The sequence below is a fragment of the Bemisia tabaci genome, chromosome 3 (genome assembly GCF_918797505.1).
Source record: "Bemisia tabaci chromosome 3, PGI_BMITA_v3".
NCBI lineage: Eukaryota > Metazoa > Arthropoda > Insecta > Hemiptera > Aleyrodidae > Bemisia > Bemisia tabaci.
The window spans coordinates 20,201,557-20,214,828 of NC_092795.1; the positions used below are offsets into that span (position 1 = coordinate 20,201,557).

The window sequence follows — 13,272 nt, forward strand, 5'->3', positions numbered from 1 at the left end:
GAGGAATTTAATTAACGTTCCCGGGGTAGGATTTTACGATGCCCCTCCCATCATTACTTACCGTGCCCCCCGAGAGGGGGTCTCGCTGCAGTGGCCGCCCTGCCCCTGGCTGGTAGTTGACCCGCACTCCTCGCCCCTGTAATTACGCCCATGTCCAGCGTTATATTACTCATTAAGTTAACTTCATTTCCCATCGGATTGATCTACCGGAAACAAAAATCAAGAAAACGGAATATCCGCCTTTTGATTAGTCGATGTGATTTTAATTAATGATCCGACCTTAAAAGGTTACATTAGTTTTTTTATAGCTGAATATGGTTCCCCGCGGGGAAAATTAATGGGATGTCGATGTGTGCAGGAACTTTACGATATCGGTATTAATTCCTTTGGAAAAGTTTGTGAGAGAAAATAGAAGTAATGATTTTTTATCAATCAACTATTAAGCTCCAGAAAAGTCCTCAACCTTAAATAAATATCCATGAATTTTCTCATGAAATTTCATTAAAATTTAAATTGGAAAATTTCGCTCTTTATCTCTATTAGAGATGATCTTGATGCCCACCAAATCGTTATTAAATGACCTGTGCTGTATCGATAAACTGCATTAATAAAGTGGGGATGTATCAATAATTGAGGGGCTCAGAGGACAAGGCGCAGAAGTGCAGTTTTTTCTATTTCAAAAAGTAAGTTTTTAAAGTTTCAAAATTATATGGTGCCTTGTGGCAGAAAAAAAGGTTTAAACTCACTTTTTGATGCTCAAAATTTGGATTTTAGTTGTAAAGTTCTCTCAGAATATACTTTCAAACTACTTTTAGTTTAGTTCATGAATTTCTCAATTTTTCCAAGAACTGCACTTGTCTTCCAATCCTCTCAATTATGATCTATCAGTAATAATTCAACAATACAGTTGCATTGAGCCGATTATTGAAAGTTTAAAGCAACTTGCTAGGACACCGATTTGCGATAAATAGCATGGTTAAGATAGGGCTATATCTCGTCTTGTCGTGTCGACATAGTTTTATTAATCGGACAGCAAGCCTAGACTAGAGTATCCAAAAAGGATATGCGCGATCTGTTTTGTGGCATGCTGTATGAAAAAGGTCAAATACAGACCCAATGAACAGATTTCAGTGGCGTGGCGTGAATTGTGATTTATCGATTGTTATGCCTTTTAAACCTATGGTGAAGAATCGATTATTAAGGTGTTCGCTGCGAACACTCTGTTTATCGATCCTTTTCCATAGGTTTAAATGGCATAACGATCGATAAATCGCAAAGCACGCCACGCCACTGACAGATTTCCTTACACGGGAAGAAGGGATCGATCGATGCTTCTTAAATCGTTATTGTATAACTCGGATCGATAAATTGCATCGCTATACTGCCGTGCTAAGGACAAAAGCCGAATGAACATTCGAGAGTTGCTAAATTTCCTCCTATAAAATGTTAATTTTTGAGGGGAGTTATGCATCTTTTCTCTTGACGTTTTTAGATAATTTAGATCTAGTTGTGAAGAAAATTTGAGCGGAAAATATTCAGTGGCGTGGCGTAATTTGCGATATATTGATCGATCGGTCATTTAAATCTATAGAAAAGTATCGATAAACAGGGTGTTCGCATTGAACACCTTAATAATCGATTATTTACCAAATCTTCATATGGGGAAATATCGACAGACCGCACAGCACGCCACAACACTGGAAATAACTAACGAGTTTTCCTGAAAATTTGTATTTAAATCAAAAGAAATTTGGCAACTAACGAAGGTTCATACGGCGTTTTCCCCTCACTAAAAAAAAGTCACTTGAATCTAGAGTCCAGACTCTTAAAAACATTGACAAGAAAAAATACTCTTTCAATCGAGCTTTTTGCTTGAATCAATAGGAAATATGCCTAAATCAAGAGGCTCGGCTCTTCGATTCAAGGGAAAATCTGATTGAATCAAGAGTACTTTTCTTGTTAATGTTATTAAGAGTCTGGATTCTGGGTCCAAGCGACTTTTTTTTCCAGTGCTCAGCACGACAGTATACTGCCGTGCTAAGGAAAAACGCTGTATGAACATTCGAGAGTTGCCAAATTTCCTTCGATAAAATGTTCATTTTTGAGTAAAGACATGTATATAATCCCCTGAAATATTCAGAAACTTTATGTGAAACCGCAAACAAAATTATCTGAAAAATTGGAAGGAAAATATTCAGAAATTTACCAGGAAATTCGCGTTTTATCAAAGGAAATTTGGCAAGGCCTGAAGGTTCATACGGCGTTCTTCTTCAGCATGGCAATATAAGATAGAGATGTATCGAAGACGGTCATTCGATTAACGATTAATCGACACCGCTCGAGTCGGGAACCTCCAAAGCGAACAGTCGAATCGGGCGGCGCTCATGCGGAACGCTCCGGAGCTTTCCATTCGGAACCGGTGGCGCGGAGGGAGCCATTCGCCAATAAGACGCATGAATCTTGGCCGTTTTGGCGAACGATATTTCTACCCCGACACGTACTTACACGAACGGCGAACGGGCATAACGAGGAGCGTTCATCCTAATACGTCGCTCGCGCTCCTCCGGAATTATTTAAATAATGCCCGCGCCGAGCCCGCGCCGCACACACCCGACATAAATTTCGCGCCACGTATTAATAACGGTGTTTCGTTATGTACGAATCCCCCCCGCATCCCCCCGTCGTGCCTCGGTTAACAACGGACCCGGAGAAAAAGCTTCTTCCCGGCTCCGCGTCGGGCTCCAAAGTGGGCTTTTTACGATGTTCGGTCGCCTATTTTGAAAATTCACGGCGGTAAGGAGAGGCTCCACGAGCGTGAAGCGCCCGGCTATGAGAGGTGCCTACATACATCATGTTTAACCCTGGTCTGATAAACTCGAAGGGGGGGGGGGGGGGGGCTCGGGTCGTAGGGTTTCTGAAATGTTGTGTTAGATGAGGCAGAATAAGTGAAATGGTGGGAGTATAGGAAGGAGAGGAGAATGAGGAGGAAGATAAGGAAGAGTTAAAAGAAGAGGTAGATGATGAAAAAGAGGAGATATAGGAAATATAAGGAAAGGAGAGGAAGGTGAAGAAAAGGAGGAGAAAGAATAATACAAGTAACAGTAGAAGAAGAAAGAAGTAACATTAGCAGAAGAGATAATGGAAGTTATGAGGAAGAAGAAGAGGAGGAGGAGGAGGAGAAAGAAGAAGAGGAGGAAGAAAAAGGTGAAGAAAACCAAGAGTCAGTAGAATGCAACGTACACTGTTATATGTATGCGCTAATTATGCGTTTCACGTCAACTGACCCACAGCACTGCGTTTGGCCGTTTGGCGCAATGCGAGAAGTATTCATGCAGTCTTGTAGGCGCTGATATGGGCTCGCGCCGACCGTACTGTTTGGTGCGATGCGCGAAGTATTCCTAAAGTCTTGTAGGCGCTAATATACGCGTAATGCAGACCGCACTAACTGGCGCGATTGTTCGAACTCGCGAAAGTATACTCTCGGCATCGAATAATAGAGCTTTAAAGGCCCATGTTGTATTTCGACGCCAAATGAGCATTCCAGTGTTGCCTCATTTCTCCCGATTAAATATTTCTTTCGAGAAAAGTTAAGAAAGTTCTTTATATACTTACGACCATTATTCAAATCTTTTCACTTCATTTATCATCGGAAGGCAAGACATCGATGACTTGTCAACAAACTAACCTAAACTTAACATAAAATGCGTTTATTTTCCAACTGTTTCCTGTTTTGCCAAACCTCTACCTTAAATTAACTTCATTTAGTAATTTCGCGCATTCCTGTAGCAGATTTTAAGGTTGCTTTTCGCGCAATCCTCATATATTTTCTTACACCTTTCGCACAATCCTGGATTACCGCAAAAATCGTCACTTTAAGCATGTTATATTAAGGATCTTTGTGAAATATTCCCTTAATCATGAAGTAAACAATATGGGGTCTCCTAAGTCCTAGGGAAAGACGCAGTTTAAGGAGTGACTATGAATAGAGACCAAACGCTTTTGCATTATTGAATCACGACTTTAGAATGAATTTTAATCTATCGCAGAAATTCGGCAACATCAATTCAAATATATTATTCCCCCTTTTTTTTCCTCGTGAGAATGAGCCGGCGTTTTGGTGTCGCAAAGAGGGAACTTTTACGAAGTGGCGTTGGGTACTTTCCGATATATCGATTGATCTGCCTTTTAAACCCACGGAAAAGGATCGATAGACAGGGTGTTCGCAACGAACACCTTAAGAATCGATTTTTTATTACACCTTCAAAATAATGAGAAAGATATCGATAATCGATCATTCCAGGCCTCGCTTCTGCCTTCACGAGTAATACTGACTGAAAGCTGTGCCGTATGAAGAGATGAGATTCTCGCATTGTTGTCGGTGAAATTCGTGGGAATCTCTTGATACTTTTCTCATTTCAGGGCAGAACGCCGAGAGCTTATCCGGCGAGATGCAGAGCTGCAGTTTTTATGCGCTTAATAGGATTAAAAGTTCTCTGTATAAAGTACTACATTCATTAGCCAGAGTAGTGCGCATTGATGTTCTGCATGCTGTTAGAGCCCTGCTCACAAATTGAATTACTTTTAAAATATAGACTCCCGGCTGAAAAGTCTGCGGCTGTCAGGAAAATGGAGCAGCCGAGGAAAAAGTGTATTTAAGAGTTTAGGATATAATAAATTAGAAAAGAGCATTCAAGAATTCTAATGAACTTTTTGCTCGCTGCGCCCAAATCCACTATGAAGGCGGTTTCGCATTCATTCAAATTTAATATTTTATCCTTGGATGCTCTTCCCGGCGTTGAAATTTAGTTTTAATTGAATTTTTTGAAGCGTTCATGATGAGAATGCCAAAGTTACGAGGAAGTTTCATCGATTATTCCTGATTTTATGTTCTGTGCTCCTTCGGTCTTTTAATTGCGACGGAACGAAACTTTTGGGAAAGTTTATTTTTGATTGGACGGACTTGTTGATTCTGTAGTTGGCGGAGCAATCCCACCCCCTAAACTCGAGAAGAATTAAGTCAACTTTACCGATGAAGGGAAGCTTGGAAATTTCCTTTCTCGTTTTGCTCGCGGGAATATACCTGCGAGACGAATGTAATTATAAGAAAACAAGTAGACTCCAACTTCATTTTAATTGTTTGTTCAGACGTAGCATGAAAAACCGAGGAGACATGGTGCGTCACTAAACGGAAATGAGCTGTCTGGTTCATAATTTTTTGGGGTTTTTTTTTGTGAAAATGTAGCCCAAATACTAAAAGTAACAGGGTGGAATAATAGTGCTGGGTTCTCTGCGGAATTGCATGGACCCGGTACTATTATTCCATCCAGTTACTGTCTGGTATATGTATTGAGAGATTTGAAGGACATTGAAATTTACTTGTCAATGCATCGACTCAGTGCACTAGATTTTACATTTTTTTTTTTTTTTTTTTTTTTGCCTTCAGATTATGCTTTCTTTAAGACGACCTTTACTTTAGATACGTAATGTTCGATCTCATAAGCATATCATTATTATTTTAGAAATAATCATTTACCTCTGAAGGACATGCTAAACTTGTTGTTAATGAGATGAAATGCATAAGGTAACCGAAATGATACACCGCTGTCCAAAAAAAAAAAAAAAAAAAAATGCACTATTAATCAGCCGTTATGGACCGATAAAACCTTTCAAACTTCCCCGTCTCGGCATTTGAGCCTCGGAACAGGACTTTAAATTGAAATTAATGCGTTTGATGGTGTCACATACATGGCATTTTTCATCAACGGCATGTACTTGTAATTTGTCATTATGCGGGAAAGGTGGGAAATATGATGCTGGCGGAAAATGAATATTTATACTTTGCAGCCAAATGTCAGAGCTATATATATTTGACGGAATAGGCGTCTTGATTATTTTATTCCTTTTATCAATTGGTTGCAGTCCGCCAAAAGAAGTCAAGAGTTACTGAGTTCACTTCCATGTAACAACGCAATGTGTCACAATAAATAAATAAGAAAAACACCCATCTTAATTTCATCATTTGAAAATTCTGCCCTCTGAGGGACCATTAAAAAATTATGTCACGCATTTTTGGCGAGCATAGATTTTGAACTCTTGAGAGACGGGTGTGCAACGGAAAAAGAAAAGTCTACACACATCCACCAAATACTTTTTTGGTGACTCATTTTACTCTAAAAGATCTCTAAGTTTTTGAAAATGTGGACTTTTTCTTAAGAGGGTGACAAATTATTTATAACAAAGGCTCAGGTCATTTTCTCAGATCCAGTTACTACCGGTCAAAAGGGCGATACACGCTTTGGCGATAGAATGTAATAAGGAAACATTTTCTAGGAGCAAAAAGGGAGGAAAAATCTAATAAAGTCTGGGTTATTTGATCGTGATTCACGCAAATAGAGGAAGAGCCTAGGGGAGGGTACAAATCCCTCGGAATTTTTAATTTAAGTTGTTTTCAGGATTCATTGATACCACTTTCATTCCATCGCCACTGAGGACTGTCGGCCGTTAGGCTATATAAATGCGAGGGCTTTTTCCCTTCCTGCTTCAATGTGTCGGGCTTAAATTAAAAGTCCATCGGAAAGGGGCCAAAGAATTGGATAAGAAATAAATAGATGCAAGGCGGAAACGCTGATGCGTGGTCCATATGTATTCTATGAACTTTTTGATGATACTAGACCTCTCACAATTAGGATACCTACCATATCTCTACAAAGTCAAAATAATCAGTCTATTGCGTGCGAGGGATGAAACGCAATGCGTGAAGTATTCGTGCAGTCTTGTAGGCGCTATGCCTTTCACGCTGTCCGCTGCTGACCGCAGCGACCGCACTGTCAGGAAAAAGAACAGATTTTCAGTCAATTCACAGTTGAAAATAGAATGAAAACACTGATAATATTTTGACTGTGATCTAATGCAAGCATTCCTTGGAGTGGAAACATATGTGGAAGGAACGTTGCTCTCAGGTGGAGCGCATCCTTCCTGAGACCGTTGGAACATAATAAAATTGAAAATATTAAGGACGTACACCGGAGATTTTTTTCAGATTTATGTTTTTTAAAATTGTTTTGTGTTTGCTTCTTTGTTGTTTGATCCCACATGCATGCTTTGTATCACACATTTTATGCGGTCATTCAAAAATGAGTGGGCGTAATTTTTGAGATGCTGCAACCGAAACTCACGTCACCCGGGTTTCACCGGCGTCGTTTTAAGTATTGCCTGTGCATGCAAAAAGTTTGCGGTATTCATGTTGCTCCGTTTCCTTGTTTGTGTATTTTAGAGGAACGAAACATAAGTTTTTATTTTTTACTGTTTTAGGACCAAGTGCTTAAGTAGAAATGGTACAGCTCAAGAGTAGCAGCTAATTATTGTCATGCATGCTGGACGTGTACTCATTTCTGCCGTACTCACGAAAGAAGCTGCACTCAACGTCTGGAATCCTTGCTTCCCGCTAAAGTCAAAGAATGAGTTAGCCTGAAACATCACATGACTTTTCCTGATAATCAACGTATTTTGGCATGAATTTTTTAATGTTTTTCATAAATTTCCTAGAACTTATAAGAATCGACTGAAATCCAAGTAGATTCTTAATGCGTCATTAAAAAATAAATTTTAGATGTCTAAGTGGTTCCGATAAATTTAAGAATTCTTACAAAAAAGAAGGAAGAATTCAATGAGCGAACCCTTTCAAGAACGTCAAAGAAATTTCCCAAATATTTTAGTGTTGTCAACACAAATTTTACCATGAATTTCCTTGCCCACCGTCATACAGCGAGTTTCAATACTGGTTCTTGAGCGTTTAATTAAGGTCTCTCCTGTAATATAAATCCTTCGACCTTGGAGGAGAAAGCACAGAAACCGCGCGCGAAGTCGATTTATTAAGACTCTTACAAAGTTATAAATTAAGGTAATATACAGCAGGGTTTTGTATTTCCCCAGTAGAGTCAGGACAGTGTAAAACCCTTTTTATAACCCTTGAAATTTAACTGGCCGTCCCTTGGAGTGAGAGTCAAACGCATCCCTTCCCAGTTACATTGCCCGGTGAGAAAGTAAACGCGTTGAGAAAAAAAGAAATAATTAACTTTCGGAGAGTTTGAAATTTTCCGGGTAAATCAAAATTAAAGGAATTTAATTTATTGCGACGTAATTCATCTTTAAAATTACATTAAGGAATTCTGAAAGCAGATCTCTGTAGTTTCGAGGGCGCGGCGTAGGCTGACAGTAAGCCGCCTTTTTCACAAGTTTCGAGTCGTATAAAAACTTTTTTCAAGTTCTTCACGTCTTTGCCGGGATTTATGGACTGAAACTAGCTCTGTAATTCAAAAGGTTTGCTGTTGCTTTAATATGCATTACAAGATTGTGAAGTGAGGGGGAGGGTTGTCCATTGTTGACAGACTACTCCTAAAGAAAGGGGCCGAAAGTTTCACGTCATTGCAGAAAGACAGATTGGACCCGCTCCTTTAAAAAATTTGGCGGCACCCGTGTTGAGTTGCACCTGAATCCCTCCTCCCGAACTTTTTATATTTTTCTCTCGTTGAAAGTATACTTGGAGATATCAAAGCCTAGAATGTTTTATGCATCAAACTTTTCAGTCTCTTTCTGATCCGGACTAAGAAGTTTTGTATTTTTCTGAGGAACCTTTCGTGCCCATAAAATTAAACAAGTAAACTATGTCAAGTCGGTTACAAATGTTTATGATTCGTAAAAGTTTTCTTCTGTAACTATGACCCCTAGTATTTTGTTCTGTATAAGTGAAACTTTCTCTCGCCTTATTATATCAAAGGTATAAACCGATTCCATACTTAACAATCTACTTTAGAGGGAGAAACGCAAATAAAACGATAATATTTATATAAACCTTGAACCTGTAATCCTTTTTTGGCGCGGTGTTACTTACAACTCTCTTTTAATAAATTCACACAAAACTTTATCCTGTGAAATCAATTAGCTCCTTCTTTTTAGAAAAGTTGAATGGAAGTTTAAAATTTTGGTCCTGAAGTAAATTTTACATTCAACAAAAATAAATGAATAAAATAATTTCAACCTACCTCCTACTTAATAGTTATAAAAGGAAAAAGGAGTCACAGTTTTAAAACTGATTTCTATGCAAATACGCCAAATTTTTAATCAGTTTCTTAATTAATATTTCACTTGTTTCAAAGCTAAATTTGTCAAATTAGTGTAATCAACATACCTGAAGAGGGTTAGATATTTTTTTAAAGTCCTTTAAAGTATATTTATATCACTGATATTACAAATTTTTGAAATTGTTGACTAGGATGCCAATTGTTATTTAAAGCATCCATTTACTATATTGATTCGAGAAAAAGCAACTTACAGTTACCTTCACAGGCTATTTTTTAATTTGTAATTCATATTGATTCGGAAAGAAGGCAACTTACAGTTACCTTCCCAGACCATTTTTTACTTTTTAATTTACACGCATCTATTCACAATATTGATTCGGAAAGAAGGCAACTTACAGTTACCTTTGCAGACTATTTTTTAATGGTTTATTCATAAGCATCTATCACAATATTGATTCGGAAAGAAGGCAACTTACGGTTACCTTTACAGACTTTTTTTTAATTTTTAAATTATAAGCATTTATTCACAATACTGATTCGGAAAGAAGGCAACTTACAGTTACCTTTACAGACTATTTTTTAATGTTTAATTCATAAGCATCTATTCACAATATTGATTCGGAAAGAAGGCAACTTGCAGTTACCTTTACAGACTATTTTTTAATGTTTAATTCATAAGCATCTATTCACAATATTGATTCGGAAAGAAGGCAACTTGCAGTTACCTTTACAGGCTATTTTTTAATTTTTAATTTATTATTTTCACCATTAAAGTTCCGATCAATACCTGGTTTGAGTCATTCGAAAGGGTACTACTGAAAAAAGCAAAGCGGTCGGTTCGTCAGAGCAAGTGGCCCGGATAGCGGAAAGAGGACACAGGAAGTTGCCTGGGAAAATGGCCGGAGAGTCGACGTTGACGAAAATCGCGCCTAAATGGATTCTGGATCGGCGGGCCTCCGGGAAACTGTTCTGGCGTCGGGAATCGATCGTGCTTCCGGTGAGCGAGCCGGGGTCGGGCGAGGAAAAGCCTCAGTCCATTTCCGGTTTGGACAGGGTGAAGTTTCGCTATGACGTGGAAGTGCACGAAATCGACGAAGCGGAAGTCCCGCTGGCCGACTGCGTCGAAAGCCAAGAGGAGCTCTGCCATCCCGAGACCGGGGCCGACGACTGGGACGGCGGCCTGTCGCCCTCCCCCAACTATTGCAACGATATTTTTCTTTTATCTTTCGCTATTTTTGTTGTGTCTTTTTTTGTTGGATATTATTTTTATTATCTATACTAAAATGTAGGTCGTTCTGTAAAATTGTGTAACGATGGCTACGGAATAATACCACCTCACTGACAATTTTGACGAAAATGAGTCAGCAACTTTACCGCATTCTACCGTTTGAAATACACCCCCCCCCCCCCCCAAAAAAAAAGGATGCTGACTTAACATTCTGGAAGTAAACAAATGTGCGACGACGACTAGAACGCTGAATTAGCAGCCACAGCAGTTAGCTTTACATCTTGATATTGCTATTGTAACTGCTGTGGCGCGCGGTTAATTCAGCGTTTTGTGAGTTTTCGCACACTTTTTTACATCCAGAATGTCATCATGTTACATCCTTTTTTTTCGGTGTACGAAAGTTGATGATTTTAGTCTGTGTGTTCTGCAGGAGAGCGCTTTAATGACGATGAAATTTATGAAAAATTGCAAATCTTACCTTAAAATTACAAAAATTAGGGAAGTTTTCTCTTCGTCCTTCAAAATATTGTCTGTTTGCAGATAGGCGTCATTGGTCCTTCGCCATCGATAAGGAGCTCTTGCATTTAGCTGGGGTTTTTGAGTTGTAAATCAATCACGAAACTACGGAGTCAGTTATCTCGATATCCGTGTTTAAGATTATCCACCCTTGCTTCATTTTTCAAAAGAATATTTGGACGTATTTATGCTAAAAGGGACTATGTCGCACGCAAAACCTATGCACATAGTTTCTTTTAGCATAAATAAGGCCATTTATTACTAGAACTTATTGTGTAGAATTTCAGAAATATCTTTGAAATGGTAAAGAAACTTTCAAAGTGAGGTTTTGCATCAGACACTCCTCGATCGAAAAAGAAAAATAAGCAACAAGAAATTTGCAACATCAGCCGTCGAGATATATGGTTCCATAGTTTTCCCCATCAATCTGTAATTTTCATAAAGTTAGAGATCCGTGGTGGATTTTAACCACCAAAACACGATTCTGTGACTAGCGGAACCGTGCCACTGAGCAGTTGCAAAGGTCTGAATTTTCCGTCAATTTGATCGAAGATGAAAACATCGTGTTACGTAGTTGAGAATAAATGTACTTTTGATTTCAGTTGACCGTGCAAATCATCGCAAATTACATTGTTTTAAGACGAAAGTTTGCGATTCGATGTCAGACTGCAATGAAAAGAGGTTTCTATGATCATATCAAATCCAAATTATTATAAGTAGATATTTATGATTTATGACCGCAACCAAAATATTTTTATCGCGATGATTTCTTCCGAACATTCATTCCAATCGGTAAAAACAAAAACTTCAGATCACTGCAACAGCATTATGTAAATAAACCACTTAGCATTTTGCTCTTGAGATTCAAAACAGCACACCTTTATCCTTTGTAAATTTTCATAGGTACGAACGTTACAAGACGCTTGTGAAAATGATAGAATTAAAAAAGTTCATATTAGGTTCCTACCTAGTTGTGAGACTCATGTGCAAAAGCAAAATCATAATATCAATAACAAACCTAAAAAAATGACGAGTGTAAAAAAATATTGTACATTTTTATCTTTTCTCCATGTTCCGCGTGTCGTCTAATATCTACCAGACATGCACGCGCACATCATTTATTAGTATTTAATGTTGATCGCATTTAAATGTTAACAAATGCGTTACTTTACCCTTTTTAAATTTTAATCACATAGTTACCAACATTCTCTCTTTACTCTCTGTGATTTGTCTTTCTTTCATGATGATAAATAAATAAATTAATCAATTTTAAGGACTGAAATTACAAAATAATGAAGGTAAGTATTGAATGGAATGAAGCTCTTACACTTTGGATTTTCATTGTTTTGCTTATACATCATGCATTCGTTTGTGTTTTTTGTAATTTTTCCTTTCGATTTATTTTTGCGACGGTACATATGTTTTACTGTTTTTGTAATTTATCTCTGTTACTTTTTTCTGTTGTTTATTTCATGATTAAGTGTCCAAAATGTAAATAAAAATTGAATAATAGACAATGCGCTCAATTGATTCTTTTGATTACCTGATGTCATGCATTCTCTTATTGACAATCGAGTGGAAGTCAAAATAAGAATTTAACTCAAAATATATGTTTTATTTCTTTTTCCCTTCATTTTTGTTTCTCTTTATCTTGCCGTTTTACGATAAACTTTAATTGAGTTTAAAAAGGTAAAAGAAGGATAAAATTAATTAAGGTAAGAAAGACGGGGAAAAGAGGGATGAGTGAGGGGTAAGAGGAGTTAGGGGAGAAGGGAGAGACAAAAATTAATTAAAGCAGCTACACATTACTGAGGCGTGCCTGAAAACATTATTTAGACGTAAGTTCAAATCAAACGTGGTTTTAAAAAAAACCCTCTCTGCATGGGAAAATGGCATCTCGAGGAATACGACCTATACAATCCTTGCATTCCGTCGATGATGACAAAAGTAAGTATGTACTTGAATTGCATTTTCATGTTTTGGATATCTATATATTTGAGGCTATGTTCTTTTTAAGCAATTCATTCGCACGATCTGTAAGTACTTTGAATCATAAGTCATCAAACATACCACCTGAGGCATCAAACTCACAAATTGAGAGCATAACGCACCATTTGCGTGTGATTAATTTCAATGGTGTCTGAGCTGGATTTGAAGAGGGTGAGTGGAGGGGTTTTCTGCTCTGAGAATTTTTCCTCTCTTTTTTCTGTAAATCAAGCTGAGGTACTTAATTAAATGTAAACGGCAATAATTAATTGCAAGATCAATTAGCGAGGTGAGCGAGACTCCTGGCTTAATCAGTTACCCCTTGTAAGGATCTTACAACTCACCCCATTTTCTAAACATGAGTCTCGCCTCGAAGGTAGCTGCTCCTGATAGTGAAAGGTCATAAGAGCCTCCATTGATTCCCATGCAAATTGATTTATTCAAAAGTGATTTCCTTCGGAA

General features: G+C 38.0%; 1 protein-coding gene and 1 long non-coding RNA gene across 2 annotated transcripts in view; both read left to right on the forward strand.

The window, feature by feature from the left end:
* The window catches only part of LOC140224223 (uncharacterized), a 54,431-nt gene extending 41,980 nt beyond the window's left edge, over positions 1 to 12,451 (forward strand). Inside the window, exon 3 of the long non-coding RNA XR_011899497.1 lies at positions 7,312 to 12,451. This is a non-coding gene — a long non-coding RNA (uncharacterized lncRNA). The remainder of the gene's footprint in view (positions 1 to 7,311) is intronic.
* Sesn (Sestrin) overlaps positions 1 to 13,272 on the forward strand; it is a 511,698-nt gene that overhangs the window by 70,784 nt on the left and 427,642 nt on the right. The gene's annotated exons all lie outside the window — the stretch shown is intronic.